Source organism: Eschrichtius robustus, chromosome 1 (assembly GCF_028021215.1).
Source record: "Eschrichtius robustus isolate mEscRob2 chromosome 1, mEscRob2.pri, whole genome shotgun sequence".
NCBI classification, from domain to species: domain Eukaryota; kingdom Metazoa; phylum Chordata; class Mammalia; order Artiodactyla; family Eschrichtiidae; genus Eschrichtius; species Eschrichtius robustus.
In genome coordinates, this window is record NC_090824.1 from 168,026,785 (window position 1) to 168,038,821 (window position 12,037).

Genomic DNA, 12,037 nt, shown 5'->3' on the forward strand with positions numbered 1-12,037 from the left:
AACCCCAGAAAGAAAGAGTGACTCACCTAAAGTTTTATGCTTCGAAGTGGCAAGATGGGTGTCACACCCAAGGGTCCTAGCTTCAAGTCCTGACCTCTGTCAGTCATGCCTCAATGCCTCCACCGCTCCTCGCTGATGACAGGGCTTCCAAGACAGGCCACCCTCTTCCAGCACAGCCTTTCCCAGCTGGGCACCCCTCGGCCCACTCTCCGGTGCCCTGGGCCCCCAATGAAGGACAGTGGGCAGGCCTGTTCCCCCAGGTCTGTCCCCATGTTCTGGTCTTCCTCACATAAACAGGCACCCTTCACATGCCCATTCCCTTAGGGGCCTGCAGTCTGCTTCATCTGGGAAACCAACCTGTGCTCAGGTAGAAACTGGGACTGACCAGTAGCTTAACAAGGTGTTTCATCTCCCAGGAAGGATGTTGATACAGAATTTTCATGACATTTGGACTTACAATCACAGGATCCAAGAATCCTAGGGTATGACAGCATGGAGGGACTTCAGCGATGCTATAGACCAACACATCCGTTTTCCAGATGGGGAAACTGAGACTCAGGAGGGGAAGTGGCTTTTGCAATGGCTTCCCATCATTATGAAGAAGTAGAGCCCATGGTTCCTGATTTCCAGGCCAGGGCTTTTCTTACTGGCTCAGATATCAACTGAAATCAGAGCGGGCTCTGAATGCCCCAGGAGCTGGGTCGGGGAGGGGTATGAAGACACATTCACAGACAGAAGGACCCCAAGGAGAAGGAGGTATAACATTAGTTCAAGAAGAGTGTGTTTTGTTTTTTGTTTAAAAAAAAAAGACAAAAAACTTTTTAAATTCTAAAACTAATGCATGCTTTTTTTTTAAATATAGAAGAGTATAACATGGAAAATAGATCTCCCTTCCCCAGAGGCATTCGCTATTAAGCTGGTGTATCCTTTCAAACATTTTTATCCATAAATAAACATACACATATTTGTATATGTTTGTATATTTACAAATGCACATATAGATACATATATTTTTTCATAAAAGAGAGCTCATATTATACATTCTATTCTGAAATTTGCTTTTCTGCTTTACTTAATGTATTCAGTACATTTTGTCTATGTCAACACATATAAATGTCCCTCTTTTTGAATGTCTGCTTAGTAATCCATAGTGTTGATATATCATAACTTATTTAACTTATTGATGGATATTTGCATTGTTCCTAGTTTAAGGAAGTTATAAAGAATGCTGCAGTGAGAATCTCCATATAGATCTCTGTGCGCTGCTGAGATTCTGTAGGATAAATCTCTAAAAGTGGAAATGCAAGGTAAGGGAGATGAGCACTTTAAATTGTATTCTTTAGAGTGGCCTTTCCTGATCTCCTTTTCTAGCCCGCCACCATCTGCTGACCTTCTCTATCCCTTTACCCTGCTTTTTTTGGTTCTCCATCTGAGACGGTATACATTTATTTGTTTATCATTCATCTTCCCTTCTGGAAACTCCTGACAGAAGGGGCTTTGGCTGTCAGTTCACAACTGCAGATATTCACTGGTGTGATCCAAGTCCTAAACAGTGTCTAGCACATAACAGGTGTTAAATAAACATTTTTTCATTCATTTATTCTTTCCTTCATTCACTAAGTGTATATTGAGCACCTATTACATGCCAACACTGTTCCAAAGCACTGGAAATACATCACTAATGAAAGCGGACAAAAATCCCACACTGTTATTCAACGAATGAAGGGCTCGTTCTAGTGGGGGAACATTTGGGGCTGGAGAACACTTTGAACTCTTCAGAGCAGATTGTTTTTCCTCCCCAGTCTAACAAGATTCTGTTGAATTGCCGCATCCCTGCAGGAAAGCATCATACAGACCCACACTGATTCTAGGTCTAGAGATGGTCTTTTCCTGTGTACTTGCCACACCAGACACGTGCCGGGGGTGAGCAAACAGATCATAAGAATGTTCCATTAAGGCCAGCTCTGCCAGTAATGACAAAGAGCTGGATGAGAAAACTGTTATTTTGCTGACATCTCTGACATTTAATTTACAATAATGATGTTTGCTCGGGCCAAAACATCTAAAATTAAACCTCTCACTTTAAAATTTAAGATCAAATTGCACTTTCTTGAACTTTTCATCAGTCAATCCATTAAAAACTAGCTGTAAAGTGGGCAGCAGCTGACTCCCAGAAAATCACAGATGGGAAAGGTAAAGGACGGGCTCTGAGAAAGGGAGGACAAGCCAGGCAGGTGAAGGTCAAGGCTGACTCCTTGAAACTGGATTTCTTGAAGGTTCACATCTGCCAGCATGTCCACCCCAGATGCTGAGCCAGACCTGAACCAAGGGGCGAAGACTGGCACTTGTTCTTCTCCCACTCTCTAATCTGCTGTCCCTGTGGGGAGGGTCGCAGTGTGTGCACCAAGCCAGGCAAGGGTGCTTGGAGTGGTCGAGCCATGTCAGATAACTGGTTATGATGGAGGTCTGGTTTGAAACTCCAGCCACTCCCAGGACTGGAGCCCTGCTTGTGATGGGAAAGCTGGGGTCACTCAGTCCTCCCGAAGAGGTCAACCGTTGCACAATGAGAAGAATCAATAAAAATGAAGGAGTGGCACCATTTTGCTGAAGGTAGTGTGGCTTCTTTCTTTGCTAGATTTTGTTTTATTATAGAATATGTGTTCAGTTTTTTTTTTTTCAGTAGAAAACATAGATAAGCAAAACCCAAACTAAAATCTACAAATCACACTGCAGCACTATTTACAATAGCCAAGACATGGAAGCAACTAAATGTCCATCGACAGATGAGTGGATAAAGAAGATGTGGTACATATATTCAGTGGAATATTACTAAGCCATAAAAAGATTGAAATAATGCCATTTGCAGCAACATGGATGCAACTAGAGATTATCATACTAAGTGAAGTAAGTCAGACAGAGAAAGACATATCATATGATATCACTTATATGTAGAATCTAATATTAAAAAGATACAAATGAACTTATTTACAAAACAGAAGCAGACTTATAGATATTGAAAACAAACTTATGGTTACCAAAGGGGAAACCTGGGGGGAGGTATAAATCCGGAGCTTGGGATTAACATACATACCCCACTATATGAAAAATAGATAACCAACAAGGACCTACTGTATAGCACAGGGAACTCTACCCAATATTCTGCGATAACCTATATGAGAAAAGAATCTGAAAAAGAATGAATATATGTATATGTATAACTGAATCACTTTGCTGTACACCTGAAACTAACACAACATTGTAAATCAACTATACTCCAACAAAATTAAAATATTTTAAAAAAACCTACATATCACACTTGATCTGCCATCAAGAAAAAAAATACATGGTGAAATTTTGATGATATTCTTTCTTGGATTTTTATCTATGCAAGAACATGAGTGTATGTTGTGTGTGTGTTTGCATATTTTAACCCCAAATGGCACCGTACTGTGGATAATGCTTTATAACTCAAAGAAGTTATTTTCTTCATAGTATTCCTGCACATTTAAGAAAGCTCTTTCCTCTAGCGGTAAAATATATATAATTGTGTTGTTATAGTAAATGGGATCTTTTTTTCCATTAAATTTTCTAACCAGCTCTTGGTTTGCAAGAAAATATTGACTTTGTATATATTTTTAACCAGCCTCCTTACTGTACTCTTGTTAGTTCTAATAGATTTTTAATTAACTACCTTGGGGTTTCCACATATAGAATCGTCTTGGCTACAAATAAAGATTATTTTTAAATTATGACTTTTATTTTATTTTATTTTGAAGGCTTAAGTGCATTAAAAAAAATCAATTTTCAAAGGAACATGGCACATGAGTAAACCTCGTAAGCATCCCCCTTCTTTGCTGTATCTGAAATCGTATTGACAGCCCTGTTTGGGGTTGACCACCGGACACCTTACATTCTGGGACTGGACAGAGTTTGTCTCCAAAAAAATAACCATAGACTTGTGACAGGTGAGTAGAGAGCCTTGAATGTTCACCAAGTACCAGAGCTAATTTGAATGCTGACCTGTGCTTTCTGGAGAGCCAGCAATGGGGGTGAAGCCGGGTCAAGGGAATGTCCATTGATTGTCCAAAAATGGAACCAATGGTCTGTGCCACATAAATGTGTGTCAAAGAGGATTTTTTAAACCCGATTTCCCCATTTAATTTTATGAAGTATTTTATTCGGAAAGAGAGGAGAAGGAATCTATTTTGAAGCACTAGTAATTAAAGATTTTTTTCTGGACACTTGACGCATTTTTTTCCATTGAGTTGGTAGTCTTTTTCATCTCAATTTGTAGCTTTCCCTCTCTCTCTTTAATATTCCCCCTTTTCTCTCTCTACTTGAGCATTTCCATGAGATTCCCATATGTTGCACTACCCACCCTCTTTAAAAACAATCTACCCCACATCTCCTTCTGGCTACAGCTCAAACACAGCAAATCTTTAAAGCAAAACTCCTTTAAAACTTTATCCTCCAGCCTACAGCTCCTCATCTCCTTAGATGAGTCTCATAAAGCTGCAGTCAGGATGTTGGCTGTGGCTGAGGAAGTTGAACTAGGTAGTTCTCAATGACTCTTAAATTCCATGACATTCTGTGATGCATTGAATAGCCCTGAATAATTCCCACAAACTGAGTTCCTCGGCAGCACACCTGTCTCTGCTCCGAAGCAGTGACTAACCAGCCCAACCCTCCAAGCAAAAGTAAGCTTTATTGATGCTTCTCTATTGCCCTCTTGTGGTCATTCCTCATATTGCTGCAGTTCTAAGAAAAAGATGGAATTCATTTGGTATTTACAGGAAAAAAAAAAAAAATACAGTGCTAAATACAGTACGTTGAGCAGTGTTTGCTTGGAGTAGTGGGAGATACACATTCATGCAGTTTGCCTCTGTAGACTTTACTCTTTCCTTAGAAGTAAGACACTCTGCCCAGAAGTGTATTATATTTTGTGGCAGTGCATGGTGAGGCACAGAGCTGGATCACAGATCTGACTTTACTCCTTACACACGCCACCCTCACCACCACCAGCATCGTCACCACCACCACTGTCACCTCCATCATGACCACTACCATAATCACTGCCAACACCACCCAAAGGCTGAAGCTATCAGACCATGTGGACTTTTGAAATGGAAGTTAACAGAATCAACAGCGAATGGAACAGATTAGGTATAAAACCTAATATTTGTAGAGAGCTTTTCATTTTGCAAAGAATTTTCACAAACAGTCTTATGGAAACCTTGCGATAGCCTTAAGAGGTGAAGTAAGTACTATTACCATCCTTGTATTTACTTTGCTTTTGAAATTTGTAATACAGAAAAGTACAAAAGGTAATATAACAAACACCCCACATATGTGCCACCCAGAATTAACAAATGCTAATATTTTGTCATATATACTTGAGATTTTTTAATTTAAAAAAAGGAAAAAGGAATACCCCAAGATAAAATAGAAATCCCCCCTCCATCCCTCCCCATCCCCATTTCCCATCCTCCATTCCCAAAGGTAAGGTAACCATTTTTTTTACAACTTTGTATTCAGTGGGTGTCTTTATCATCTTAGTATGTACATTTATAGTATATTTAATACACATAGACATAAATTCATATGTTTCCATAAGCCATACAGAATACTATTTTCTGTGTGTTTTTAGTGATACATAAGTAGTATCACACTGAACAATTTTCCAACTTTTTTTTTCACTCAACAGTATGTTTTCAATACCATTTCATGTTGCTGTATAGGGAGCTATTCCATTTATTTCTAACTGTTGTAAAGTATTCTCACATATAAACATACTACATTTTGCTTCTCTCTTTTCCTGCTGATGGACACTTGGTTTATACCCAATGTTTTATCACCACACACAATGCTGCAATGAACATCATTCTCCATGTCCCTTAATATCACATTGTATCACAAATGAGAATGTGGAGGCTCTGAGGGGGGACACCATGTGATTTGCTCACCCTTGCACAGCTCCCAGATGGCAGAGTCAGGACGCGATTGCTACCAAACCGTTCTACACTCCAGGCATCTCCTGTGCATGTTCCCGATGAGACTGGAGTACGACCAATATCTCATAAAAGAAGCTGGGAAAAAAGTACCTGATTCAAGCTATGAAATGTATCTAATCTTGACAAAATAGAGGTTCTGAAAAGAACGTAATTTAATTTTTTTAAAGTAGCAAAAATTAAGAGTTGGATTTATCCAATTCCATATGTTATGAGCCAAATTGCATCTCCCACAAATTCATATTTATGTCCTAACCTCCAATATCTCAGAATGAAACTCTATTTGGAGACAAGGCCTTTAAAGTTGTAACTCAGTTAAAATGAGATCACTGAGGTGGACCCTAATCCAATATGATTGGTGTCCTTATAAGAGGAAATTTAGACACAGACATGCACAGAAGGACTGTGTGAAGACACAAGGAAAAGATGGCCATTTATAAGACAGAGAGAGAGGCCTCAGAAAGAACCAACCCTGCTGACACCTTGATCTCAGACCTCCAGCCTCCAAAACAGTGAGAAAATAAATCTGTTGTTTACACCACCCAGCCTGTGGTGTTTGTTACAGCAGCTCCAGCAAACTAATACACCTTGCAAGAGAGAGCAGCTAACGGGGGGTAGATACTTTGGATTCCAGTCAGTCAAGATACAGCCTTGGTAATAGCAAGGCGTGATCCTCCAGGGTCCACCACAGCCTGGATGGAATATCTAACAGAGCTTGCCAGCCCTCTGCTTTGATGACAGACTCCCAAAGCAACTTGTGGTGATCACTAATCGTGCCTTGATACTCAGAAGTTGGTGGAAATGTCCATGTCCCTCGATTCTATAAACCAATCAATCCACTCTGGTAGGTAGAATTTTCAGGATCTGATCCACCCAGAGTAATAATTTGGTTTGCCAACTGCTCAAAGTGTAGGAAGCGCCTGAAGTCCAGCTGACAAGCCAGCCAAGGGCGGGGCTCTATTTTTTTTTTTTTTTTTTTTTTTTGACGTTTTCACATCTACCTGTTAGAGCTGAAGTTCAGGGAAGGGAATATTTCCAACCCAGGTGTGATGGTTAATTTAATATGTCAGCTTGACTGGGCTAAGAGATACCCAGAGAGCAGGTAACATATTATTTGTGGGTGTGTTTGCGAGCGTATCTCGGGAAGAGATTAGCATTTGAATAGGTAGACTGAGTAAAGAAGACTGTCTACCAATGTGGTGGGCATCATCCAATCCATTGAGGGCCTGAATAGAAAAAGGCAGAGGAATTTGCTTTCTCTGTTGGAGCTGGGACATCCCACTTCTGACCTAGGGCATCAGCACTTGTTCTTTTATTTTTTTTTTTTTAAACATCTATATTGGAGTATAATTGCTTTCCAATGGTGTGTTAGTTTCTGCTTTATAACAAAGTGAATCAGTTATACATATACATATGTTCCCATATTTCTTCCCTCTTGCATCTCCCTCCCTCCCACCCTCCCTATCCCACCCCTCTAGGTGATCACAAAGTACCGAGCTGATCTCCCTGTGCTATGCGGCTGCTTCCCACTAGCTATCTATTTTACGTTTGGTAGTGTATATATGTCCATGCCACTCTCTCACTTTGTCCCAGCTTACCCTTCCCCCTCCCCATATCCTCAAGTCCATTCTCTAGTAGGTCTGTGTCTTTATTCCTGTCTTGCCCCTAGGTTCTTCATGACCATTTTTTTTTTTTTTTTTAGATTCCATATATATGTGTTAGCATATGGTATTTGTTTTTCTCTTTCTGACTTACTTCACTTTGTATGACAGACTCTAGGTCCATCCACCTCACTACAAATAATTCAATTTTGTTTCTTTTTATGGCTAATATTCCATTGTATATAGGTGCCACATCTTCTTTATCCATTCATCTGTCGATGGACACTTAGGTTGCTTCCATGTCCTGGCTATTGTAAATAGAGCTGCAATGAACATTTTGGTACATGACTCTTCTTAAATTATGGTTTTCTCAGGGTATATGCCCAGTAGTGGGATTGCTGGGTCGTATGGTAGTTCTATTTTTAGTTTTTTAAGGAACCTCCATACTGTTCTCTATAGTGGCTGTATCAATTTACATTCCCACCAACAGTGCAAGAGGGTTCCCTTTTCTCCACACCCTCTCCAGCATTTATTGTTAGTAGATTTTTTGATGATGGCCATTCTGACCGGTGTGAGGTGATACCTCATTGTAGTTTTGATTTGCATTTGCCTAATGATTAATGATGTTGAGCATTCTTTCATGTGTTTGTTGGCAATCTGTGTATCTTCTTTGGAGAAATGTCTATTTAGGTCTTCTGCCCATTTTTGGATTGGATTGTTTGTTTTTTTGATATTGAGCTGCATGAGTTGCTTGTAAATTTTGGAGATTAATCCTTTGTCAGTTGCTTCATTTGCAAATATTTTCTCCCATTCTGAGGGTTGTCTTTTCGTCTTGTTTATGCTTTCCTTTGCTGTGCAAAAGTTTTTAAGTTTCATTAGGTCCCATTTGTTTATTTTTGTTTTTATTTCCATTACTCTACGAGGTGGATCAAAAAAGATCTTGCTGTGATTTATATCCAAGAGTGTTCTTCCTATGTTTTCCTCTAAGAGTTTTCTAGTGTCCGGTCTTACATTTAGGTCTCTAATCCATTTTGAGTTTATTTTTATTTATTTATTTTTTAAATTTATTTAATTTATTTATTTTGGGCTGCATTGGGTCTTCGTTTCTGTGTGCGGGCTTCTCACTGAGATAGCTTCTCTTTGTTGCAGAGCACCAGCTCTAGGTGCACGGGCTTCAGTAGTTGTGGCTCGCGGACTCAGTTGCTCCACGGCATGTGGAATCTTCCCGGACCAGGGCTCGAACCCGTGTCCCCTGCATTGGCAGGCAGATTCTTAACCACTGCACCACCAGGGAAGCCCTCTATTGATTTCTTAAAATCATCAATATCAGTATCTTTTCCCAAACGAGACAAGAACTTTTAGTATACCCTCATTCTCTTTATCTCTCTGCCTGCATCTTAAACTCTCTGGACCTTGTTCAGAATGGCAGTACTTGATTGGCATGTATTTTCTTTCCTCCTTTACTCTGGCCCAAGACTTTTAGACAATAAATATCAGTTCTCATATGTTTTACAGCTGCCTCTGAGGTTTAGTTCTCTTCTCCTCTGCTGTGATCCTATGTGCTTGAGATTTCTCAGTGAGTTTTCGTGTTTACAATTTGGCTAAACTCCAGGGTTATTGTATTCTTGCTTTTTCTATTTAAAAAATGTGCCCTCATTTTCTTCTTGCATGCAATGTTGCTATTGAGAAATCTAATTTAAGTCTGATTGACAGAGGATTTGTTCTTTCTCTCTGGAGGCATTTGGAATTCTCTCTTTGCCTTTGGTATTCTTAAATGTCATTATGTGTCCATATGGGGGTTCACCTGGTCAATCCTCAACGCTGTTTGTCAGTCTGTGAGGCTTTTGATCTGAGATCTTTCCTCTTTCTTTCATTCCAATAAATGTATTTTTATTATTTCTTCAAATATATTTTTTCTACTTCAGGTTCACCTATTATCCATCCCTTCTCTATTTTCACCTTTCCTATCTCTTAGCTTTTTTTTTTTTCTTTTAATATTTTCTCCTTTTTTCCTGCTGCCATCTAGGATGGTTTTTCATACAGATCAGCTCTATGTCATGCTTTTATTTCCTCTGGAGTAGTCTTCATTTCTACTTTTATATTTCTCATCCATAACATTTCCACTTGGATCTTTATTACAACTTCTTGCTACAGCTAAATATTATTAACATTTTCTCATTTAGAGTACATTTATTATGTTACTTAAAAATTGGGGTCCACACGTTCCAACAACTTTGCTTCAAATGACATGTTTGAATGGTGGTCAAGGTGTTGTATCTTTTTGGTATCCTCGGGGGTCTGGTTGTTTCTGCCTGGGTATTCATGTTCCCCTGGGGTCTGGGAATGTGTATTGACAAGGGCTAAAATCGAGGACCTAGCTGGTGTCTCTGCAGAGGATTTAATGAGGTGGTGGGGGAGGAAGCCCCAGGATGGAGAATCACAATGGGTAACCCTCATTTGCTAATACTTGCCAGCCTTGTTGTTCAATGTTCACTTTATTTTTTTTTGATAATTTTTAGTTAATTAATTAATTAATTTTTATTTTATTTTTGGCTGCATTGGGTTAGTTGTGGCGTGCAGGCTCTTCGTTGCGGTGGGCTCCTCTCAAGTTGTGGTGTGCGGGTTTTTTTCTCTCTCTAGTTGTGGTGCACAGGCTCTAGAGCATGTGGGCTCTGTAGTTTGCACATGCGGGCCCTCTCATTGAGGCGCGTGAGCTCAGCAGTTGTGGTGAGCGGGCTCAGTTGCCCCGCGGTATGTGGGATCTTAGTTCCCCGACCAGGGATTGAACCGACATACCCTGCGTTGGAAGGCAGATTCTTTACCATTGGACCACCAGGGAAGTCCCTTAATGTTCACTTTAAACACTCAGAAAGAACAGCCTTGGGATGAGAGAGTGGACTTAGTTTTTAATCCACCAGCCATGGGTCTTAGGGAGGGGAGGACAGGTAGATGCCCTGGGGCAGCTGGTCAACCACCGCTCACCACCCAGGGACAGGGCCTTTGCTCTGCCCTGGTCGTGCCCTACACAGGCACCTGCGGCCTGGCTGCTGCCACTCAAATCATGGCAAAGGAAGGGGGGCCATGGTAGCCCCAAGGCAAAATGCAGGAGAGGCAGGCACAGAATGTCAGCTTCTAAGAGGAAACAGTCACATTATATTGCTTAATCCAGGTAGTGGCACATAAGGATGTGCTGTATTGTTTTTCACTATACTGCAAACATATTTCATAAAAAATCTTTTATATATACTTGGTACTTAACTTTAAAAGAGAAGAAATACCATCAAAACTCTATGAACAGGTATAAGTAGGATTTATGTTTCAATCAAGCTAAGTAAGGCTTATGGAGTTTCTTTCTCATGGGATTGTTTATTGTTCCCTACAATGCACTATTAACGCTTGCTAGACAGCTGAGGATCTCAGATTTCTTGGTAGGTTTTTTAGGACAGACATCATAGCATCTTCCCTCAAGACCTACTATACAGACACTTGATCAGTATGCATTAATTTCTTACTAATGGGCAAGGCTGTTCATCTAATAACTAATATCTATTAAGAGCTTAGTATATATCAGGCATTATTCTATACACTAAGAATACAGCAGTGAACAAAGTCCCTACCTTCATGGAATTTACATCTAGACAATAAACAAACAAGTAAACATATCTGTCAATGGTGATAAATGACATACAGAGAAGTAAAGCAGAGACAGAGACACAGAGGGCCAGGGACAGGTGAGATGATGCCATCTTAAACAGAGTGGTTAGGAGAGACCTCACTGACAAGGTGACATTGGTTAGGAGGAAATGATGGAGCAGGTCATGCAGATATCAGGGAGAGGGTGTTCTAACAGAGGAAACAACCTGTGCAAAGGCCCTGGGGCAGAAGCATGGCCTGGTGTGATAGGAACAGCAGGACCTGGAAGACATGGGAGAAGTGAGTGGAGGGAGTAGGGTAGGGGATTTCCAGGGCCAGAGGCTGGGGCACCAGATGCAGGACTTCAAGATCACGGTGAGGACTTTCATGAACTGTGAATGACATGCAGAGCCTTGGGAAGGTTTTGAGCAGGAGTGACAGGGTCTGACTTAAGTTTTAAAGAGACCACTGTAGCTGCTGTGGAAATGGCCTTGGGACAGCCACTCATCATTGCTCGGTCTTTTCTTTTTCTGTTCTTAGCCCCTCTATTTGGATTAAATGATGACTCAGTTGTTGACAGTAAGCACTAGGGTCTGAGAACACAAAATAACCAACTCCCTATTTCACTGTTTTCATTCAGCTGAGAGTTATTTACTACTCCCTCCACAAATGCCTACACATACACATCTCTGAGGCATCACTTGCTCTATTATGCTGTAATTATTTATATGCACACCAATGCTCCCCATTAAGCCATGAGCTCCTTTAGAGCAAAGAAATAATGGCACAAGTCTC